The 8,891-nt window shown below is 39.9% G+C and overlaps 1 long non-coding RNA gene across 1 annotated transcript; it reads left to right on the top strand.

The window, feature by feature from the left end:
- Window positions 1-4,896: 4,896 nt before the first annotated feature.
- Window positions 4,897-8,627, top strand: LOC122028699. Its single transcript, XR_006124920.1, has 2 exons — window positions 4,897-5,156; window positions 7,952-8,627. It is a non-coding gene; the product is annotated as an uncharacterized LOC122028699 (long non-coding RNA).
- Window positions 8,628-8,891: the final 264 nt, after the last annotated feature.

The raw sequence follows: 8,891 nt of genomic DNA, 5'->3' as shown, positions 1-8,891 counted from the left end.
ATTTTAGTTCCTGAAGCAACTGTTTTAACCATATAAGTTCTTGACTAGCAATAGTCATAGCTCGATATTCTGCCTCTGCACTGGATCTTGCCACAACATTATGTTTTTTTGCTTTTCCAAGAAACAAGGTTACCTCCAACAAATATACAAAATCCAGAAGTGGATCTTCTATCAGAGGGAGATCCTGCCCAATCTGCATTAGAATACCCCACGACTTGAATATGTCCTTTGTCTTCATATAGAAGACCCTTTCCTGGTGCACTCCTGATATATCGAACAATGCGAACACTGTATCCCAATGTTCTTTGCATGGAGAGCTAAGAAACTGACTTACTACACTCACTGCAAATGAGATATCCAGACGAGTGACAGTAAGATAACTTAGTTTCCCTACCAATCGCCTATACCGTTCAGGATCTGAAAGAGACTCCCCCTGATTTGGTAGGAGCTTGACATTAGGATCCATGAGATTGTCGACTGTCTTTGAGTTTAACATTTCTGTTTCTTCCAGAATATCCATTGCATACTTCCTTTGGGATATAATGATCCCATCTTTAGACTGTGCCACTTCTATCCCTAGAAAATATTTGAGTTTGTCGAGATCCTTTGTCTGGAAATGTTTGAAAAGATGTTGTTTTACTTATGAAATCCCAAGATGATCATTACCTGTGATGACAATATCATCAATACAAACCACTATATAGATGCAACCAGTAGATGAGTGACGATAAAAGACAGAATGATCAGCCTCACTTCGAGTCATGCCAAACTGTTGAATTACGGTACTAAATCTACTGAACCATGCTCTGGGTGACTGCTTGAGACCATATAAAATTTCCGCAAGCGACATACAAGACCAGAAGACTCCCCCTGAGCAACAAAACACGGAGGTTGCTCCATGTAGACTTCCTCGAGCAGGTCACCATGTAAGAATGCATTTTTGATGTCCAACTGATGAAGGGGACAATGGCGAATTGCAGCAATAGACAGAAAAAGACGCACAGAAGACATCTGGGCAACAGGAGAAAAGGTATCTCCATAATCCAATCCAAATACCTGAGTATAGCCTTTAGCGACAAGACGAGCCTTAAGTCGATCAACCATGCCGTCTACACCAACTTTCACCGTAAACACCCATCGACAACCAACCATTGACTTCCCAGGAGGTAGAGGAACGAGGTCCCAAGTCCCACTGCTCTATAAGGCACTCATTTCATCAAGCATAGTCTGTTTCCATCCTGGATGGGCAAAGGCATCACCTGCAGTCTTTGGAAGAGAAACAGACGACAAGGAAGACAAACAATAATAATAGGATGGGGAAAGACGATGATAGCTTAAAGAAACATAGTGAGGAGAAGGATTACGAGTGGAACGCATACCCTTTTGAAGTGCAATAGAAACATCAGAGTTGGGAGATGGGACTGAAGGAAACGGCGAAAGACTTGGCTCCAAAGATGTGCCCACAACAGTGTCAGTGTTAGTCGGCGGCAAAGCAGAACGAGGACGACACTGATAAACATGCAAAGGAGGAGACGAGACTGGAAATGATAGATGCGCCTCCGGAGGACAAAAGATAGTCACTGGTGCAGGTGGAGAGGGAGAAACCTCGGCCTGTGAAGCGGAAGGACCAAAAAAAGAAACTGACTCAAAGAATGTGACATCAGCAGAGATGAAGTACCGACGAAAAATAGAAGAATAACACTTGTACCCTTTCTGAGACTGTGGATACACAAGGAAGGTACACTTATGAGACCGGGAAGAGAGTTTGTCAATGCCGGGATCAAGAGCATGAGCAAAACATATAGAACCAAAGACCCGAGGTGGTAGAGGATGAAGGAACTAATGTGGATAAAGTACCTGATGAGGTATTTTACCCTGGAGAGTGGATGAAGGCATGCGATTGATGAGATAACATGCAGTAAGTACGACATCACCCCAAAACTGATGAGAGACATGAGAATGGAGAAGAAGAGTCCGAGTGGTCTCAAGGAGATGACGATTTTTGCGTTCTGCAACCCCATTCTGTTGAGGGGTATGAGGGCAAGACGTGTGATGCAACACACCATGAGATGTCAAGAAGGTACGAAACTGAGTAGACAAATACTCACGTGCATTATCACTTTGCAAAGTTCGAAGGGAAGTACCAAATTGAGTTTTTATTTCAAGGAAAAAGGATTCAAAAATATAAAACAATTCTGAACGATCCTTCATCAGATATAACCATGTACAACGGAAAAAATCGTCTATAAAAATAACAAAATACCTTGACCCTATTGTAGAAGAAACACAACTCGGACCCCAAATATCAGAATGAACCAAAGCAAAAGGAGACATAGCCCCACTCTCAATGCGAGGAGAAAAAGAACTACGAACATGCTTACCTAATTGACACGACTCACAAGATAAAGACTCTAAGTGAGAAAGACTAGGATGTAAATGTTTCAACTTATTAAGACCTGGATGTCCCAACTGAGCATGAATAAGTAGTCGAGATGCCGTCGCCGAACCAACAAAAGAGGATTGTTGAAGCTGATATAGGCCATGGGATTCACATCCGAAGCCAATCATCATCCCCGTACTCCGGTCCTATAAGGAAACAGATGTGTTAGTAAAAGAAATGACATAATCAAGAGATCGAATAAGTTGACTTATCGACAATAAATTAAACAGAGCACCGGGAACATAAAGAACATTCTGAATGGAAAGAGATGAAGAAGGATGAACAATGTTAATACCCTGGGATTGAGTTTATGAGCCATTGGTCATGGTGACTATTGGTAAAGTACCAGAAGTAGTGAGAGAGGAAAATAGGGATTTATTACCAGTGATATGATCAGTGGTTGCAGAATCAAGAACCCAAGAACACGAAGAACGAGATATGCAAGCAAAGGAAGTACCAGTGTGTGCAATGGTAGTAGTGGAACCAGAAGCCTGACGATCCTCAAACCATTTCAGAAAGTCATTATAGGAAGGTGTTGGAGTCGAATCAGGTGGTAACTATAAAGTGGAAGCTGAAGAAGCAACAAAACTCTAAACGATCTGAGCAGCACGAGGAGGACGACCATGTAGACTCCAGCATTTATCAATCGTGTGTCCCGATTTGTGGCAATGATCACACCAAGGACGTCCTTTGCCACCCTTGCGAGGTGGAGATCCTGTGTCGAGAGACCAAAGCTGACGAGTTGACAGGAACAGAAGAAGGCATTGTCAAAACTTTGGCCGGGACACGGAGAAGAGTCGCCCAAGTATTATCCATGATAGCTTCTGTGGGGCTGCCCAAGATCTGATCACGGACATGAGAATAATATGTGGGTAGACCATATAAGGCTAGAGACATAAAAAATTTCTTCCGATTTTCAAGCTCTTCAACCGGATTAACCGCAGGTGGGAGCAGTTCATTGAAGTCACAAAGAAGGCTAGAGACTGAACCCAGATAAGTTGACATTGAATCCTTAATCTGATGGGCGCTGGGGATGGTCATGAGATTTTCACAAACTTGATAGAGTCGCTGAGAGGTGTTTGTAAAGAGTTGTTGAGTCTGTGCCCAAACAACTTTGCAGGTTTTGTGAGTACGGAAGACATTCCTAAGAGATAGATGGATGGTGGCTCGGATAATACAACACAACTGTGTGTCAACCTTCTTCCAAAGAGGACAATCAGCGATTTGAACATCCTCTTCAGTGTGAGTGAGATGTGTCTCATAACCCTGTCCAACAAGCCAAAGCTCAATGTGAGATGCCCAAGAGAAATAATTTTTACCATCCAACTACTCGGAAGAAAGGGGTGCAATGATATAGTTGGTAAAGATTGAAGTATCTGGCTTTGAGGCGCCAGATGTAGCCATGAATAGAAAAATCGGATTGCCGGAATAGATGAACTGAGCTTGCTTCGGGGCAGAGGCTTGTGCAGTAGCGAGGCCGGGAGGGCGTTGTAAGAGAAGAGCAACAGCCTTGGGCCCTTGGCTTTCAGCCCTTCCGTTTTTTGAAGTACTATGATAGCCTCTGTTTGATCCGTTCAACTTGACGCAGAGCCTCAACCAATTACTGAACCTGATGAATCAAATCCAGATGTTAGACAACGTCCCGTTCTTTTCTGCTTCGACAGGGCCAGTGCTCTACTTCAGGTCGATGGACACGATCGTGCCTTCGAACGCCCCTCCGACTCCGACCACCACTCTGATTTCCCCTCCTTCTGAGATGTGTTTGATCCGTTCAACTCGAGAGGAGGCGAGCGATCAAAGAGGCACGGGTGGAGAGGACAGCGTCGCGGACGGGTCAGACGCCTGCGAGAGGAGCGGATGACTCAGCAGTGCTCGGGGACGTCAGAGGCAGAGGGGGAATTCCTTCGCATCGTCGTCGTCGGACAGCTCCTGCGAGATGGAGGTCGAAGATGCAACCGGCGCGAAGGGCTCCTGAGAGATGGAATCGGAGGCATCACCGGAGGTCGAGAAGCCCATCGCGTGCTCTCCTAGATGACGCGGCGGCGCAGAGGAAACGGAGCAATAGCTTCTCGCCGACTTGCTTGAGAGAACGAAGAGGAGAGGTAGAGAGACACCGCGGGGAGGAAAACAAATTAGGGTTTTAACGCTTTGATACCACGTTCAAAGCAAAACCTAAATTCTCGTGTCTTGGGAACCATGAGTTAGACTTTTATATAGAAAAGAAAATATACATCAAAAGATAAAAATACCCCTATAATTATTTTAATACTACACAATATATTATTCTCTTTCAACGCTATCAAAGGAAGACGGAATGAATGAATAATAAAAGATGAGCAAGCTCAGCACTTTCTTCAAGCTCATATTCAACAAGAGAACAGAACATGGATAGCATAATAGATCCCTAAAAGCACACTCAACGGTATGACTCAAAAGTACACTCATGATGACAAACACCTGTCCAAGTCTACAGTAGCAACACTTATTAAAACAAATTCTTCTCTAAGATGCAATTCCCACTACCAGACCCTCTTCTTTTTCCCTCCACCTATCTCTCATTTCTACTCTCCAAGCAGGCCTCTCTCTCTCTCACACCATACCAGACCCTCTCCTTTCCTTGCCTATAAGAAGCCTTCCTCTTCTGCTGCTTCAGAAGGCATCGAGCAATCCCTTCTCTCTTCAGCAGCAACGCAAGAGTTTGCAGTCTCTTAGTTCTGTAAGCTTTCTTGTAATTTTCTTCTGCAACCATCTATGTAACATCTATCATGTAAAGTAGTGTGTGCTAGTTTTCATCCATCATGTAAATTACTGTATGCTAGTTTTCATCTATCTGGAAATTAAGGCTTGTTAGCTTTCCTATGTAATGTAAAAGTTCTATTGTACATACATTAAGATGAAGAGCTAAAATCTTCTTGCAAGGTCTCTGTCTTGTTTTTTTTTTCCTCTTTACTCTTGGAAGGTCCTCAGTCCTTTTATAAATAACCAGACGGTAAACAGCAACTATAAAAAAATAAATAGTGATCTGACCAACGTAAGTCCTATTCATGTGCTAGCTAAGAAAGGAAGGCCTACCATCGCCATATTCCTCTATCATAGTCGGGGTATTGGTTTTCTACTAGGTCTTTTACAAGTGAAGCTCCCTGGACAAAACTAGATAAAAGAAGTAAAAAAAGAAAACACGAGAGAACCTATCTTTGACTTAGTATCCCTGAAAAGCCTCAAAACACATCCAAATTACCTCAAACTATAACCCTAAGCATCCCAATTCATCTACCAAACTCAGAACAACCAAAATAAACAATGGTTTTGAAAATACTCAACAAAAATATCCCTGGACATATATATATATATATATATATATATATATATATATATATATATATATATATACTATTCAAATATAGTTGTCAGATTCAGTGCGTACCTCTGTGATTAAGATATCAAAGTTGTAATATAAACATAATAAAAATTAAATAAGAACTAGACATAATGTGAACAGATGGATGAATTTCTCCAGCAAGGAAGATTTGATTCCCACGTAATGCAAATAAACGCCTATGATATTTGAATCATTTGCGATGCTAGACCGTCCTCTATGATTGAACTATGCTCCTCAAATTTATCTGATGATCAGTAAAAAATTTCTATCTATGAGGCTGAACCAACCATCTCCAAATGAATAAAAGGTAGAAATCCGTAGACACCTGAGCTTAGTACTAACCCACACTTTTAAATGAGTCAATAGAGTCCTCCACAACAAATAAAACCTCACAACCTAAGGAGATTAACTCAAACCAATACGATATTCGCTTATGAATGAAACTTCATGAGATAAAGATCACACAAAGCTAGAGAGCTCTTTACAAAACACAATAACAATGAGCCAATTCCTAGAACCTGAGAAATGATTCCTCTTAACGAGAATAAAAAAAGATAAGCACAAGAGGTTCGACAACACAGTCACAATCTCTCTCCTTAAGAGATGCAATGAAAAGACTAGGAAGAGAAGAACTTACCTAGGAATTTAAAGAGATGAATCAAAGCCTTAAAAACTCGTTCATCCTCTTGGATTTACTACAACAGTGCTAGATAGACAAGTCAAAAATGACTTTTCTAAGTTGATCGTCAACCTGGTCCAATCAAAAATACAAATGTTGTATTCAACAAGAAGATTCCAATCAAAGGGAAAGATTCTTAATCGATTTCTAAAGTCACCCAGTGAACTATTACTTGAAGTTATTCCCCAAAATTGACCTTTCAATTGACAAAAATATTTCTCTAATTCACTAACATTTTAATCTAATATGGGGGTGCCTCCTTTGGTTACCTTTCAAGCTCCATAAGCTACCCTCTGATCTAGGACCTAAAGCGCCAGTAAAAATTATGATTCATTGTTATAAGACTTCAAAAAAAGACAAGGTCTATATAACTTAATCTCTATGTTGTTATGAAAACATCAATATAATCAATCTACTTGAGAATAAACATAAGCTTACAATGACAATACATTACACCAGTCCTCTGGTCCATGCTTGATGATCAACCATGAGTTTGAAGTTAATCAAGGCTCTGCATTGGATCCATGAAGTTGATCATCTAAGTTTGATCATCTTAATTGTGATAATCTTACGATACACCCTGCACTCAACATAAATCATCAAATAAAAATGTCTAACTTAAATCACATTATGCAATCCTCAAAACATTATGGTTAGGCATACCTACAAGGGAGGAATCATTATTCCAACATAGACCAGATGAACCACATAAGCCAAATTAGCATTATGATTAGATGAACGCAATAGTTTAACATATACTGAAGCATTACACTTATTCTGCCATTCTAATATTGCAACCAAAGAAATGAATGAAATGGATCATTGCCTTTTTCATCTCCTTCCATTCTATTCTTAATATACTTCCTATTCCATTCAATTCTATTCATGCATACCAAACTAATGGAACAACAATTTTAATTGATAATTAGAAAGTAGAAAACTAAATAGTTCAATTTTATCAACATAGAGAAGATTAATACACTCAGTGCCATGTGGAGATGCTCAACTTTCTGAGAAAAGTGTTTTCCGTTCTCCTATGTTTACAGATCACACCCTTCTTCACGCAATCATCCCCATCATTAGTTGTCTATCCACGATGAGATATTATAACTTAGAGTCCAACATATATGGCTATGGCACATTCCTAATTCCTCAATAACCCCTTTATGTTCCTCCACTTTGGAGTCATTTTACTTGTTGACCTTGACCCTCAATGGATGAGAGACAACGGACATCATTGAACTGAAGATAAGGTGGTATCCTTGACACCATCTTGAGTTGCTCCTCCATGCCAATTGGAGTTGATCCTCACAAACCTCACTCCTCATTTTAAACCTAGAAAACCATCTAGCTATTCGTATTGTTTTTGTTGGTACAATTGTTTTTGATGTTTGGACAAAGATTCAAGTTAAACCTTACTTTGTTATTTTCATATGTGTGTTTGAGTGTGCAGGAAATACAAGAACACACAAAGTTTGAAGAGCTTGTTGCTTAGCCTGATCAAGTTGGCATGTTTAGTGGTTTGGAGGTTCATTAAGATTGGATTAGGATGATAGGGGACATCCAAGAGACCATAAGACAAGGAGCAGTAAGGTGGTGCTGAAGCAGCTCTAGAGCATTGATTTGGTGTAGTCATGTTGGCAACTCAATAGCTCGAGGTCCATATAGAGTGAAGAAGTTGCACGAGGCACTCAAGGACCACAAGATGAGAAGCATGAAAGCAATGGATGACAACCCTTTAAGGTGGACTACATAGGCATAAGACATGAAGGATGACATGTGAAGGAGCCGAGGGACCAGCTACATTTGAGAAATGTATGACCCAATTGTAGATATCTAAAGGCGAACTCAAGTTACAATGATAAGACTCCAACGACTTGAGTGTCGAGTAATATATATCTCTAGGGACGAGGGTAGAACTCATCATAGGGGCACTACAAGAAATTCAGTAATTTACTTCACTAAATACATTTAGCAACAAATTAGAGATCAAATTGGTTGTTATTTTCTTTGTCACTAATTTTTAACGACCGCATGTAATAGGTCGGTTGCTAATTTAGTGACAATTTTAATTTGGTTCCTAAATTTAAAGATTGAAGAATAAAGTTCGATCGCTAAATTTATGAATATTTTTAATATATCGATCACTATATTCGATCTTTAAATTAGTGACCACTTTTAAAATGATTGATCACAAAATTGTGACTGCAATTTTTTACATTGGTCATTAAATTTGCAACAAAAATTAATAATAGCCATCTCTATTTATTGAATCTGGGCACCCAATACAACTTTATTTTTCTTTGAACCTATATACATTTACAATATTTCCACCAAATTATAATTGCATTTATCATCAACATTATAATCATCAACATCACAATACAAATATT

This window comes from Zingiber officinale, chromosome 10B (assembly GCF_018446385.1).
Source record: "Zingiber officinale cultivar Zhangliang chromosome 10B, Zo_v1.1, whole genome shotgun sequence".
In the NCBI taxonomy this organism is placed as follows: domain Eukaryota; kingdom Viridiplantae; phylum Streptophyta; class Magnoliopsida; order Zingiberales; family Zingiberaceae; genus Zingiber; species Zingiber officinale.
Note: the sequence above shows the minus strand (reverse complement) of the source record. Positions and strands in the feature narration are given on the sequence as shown.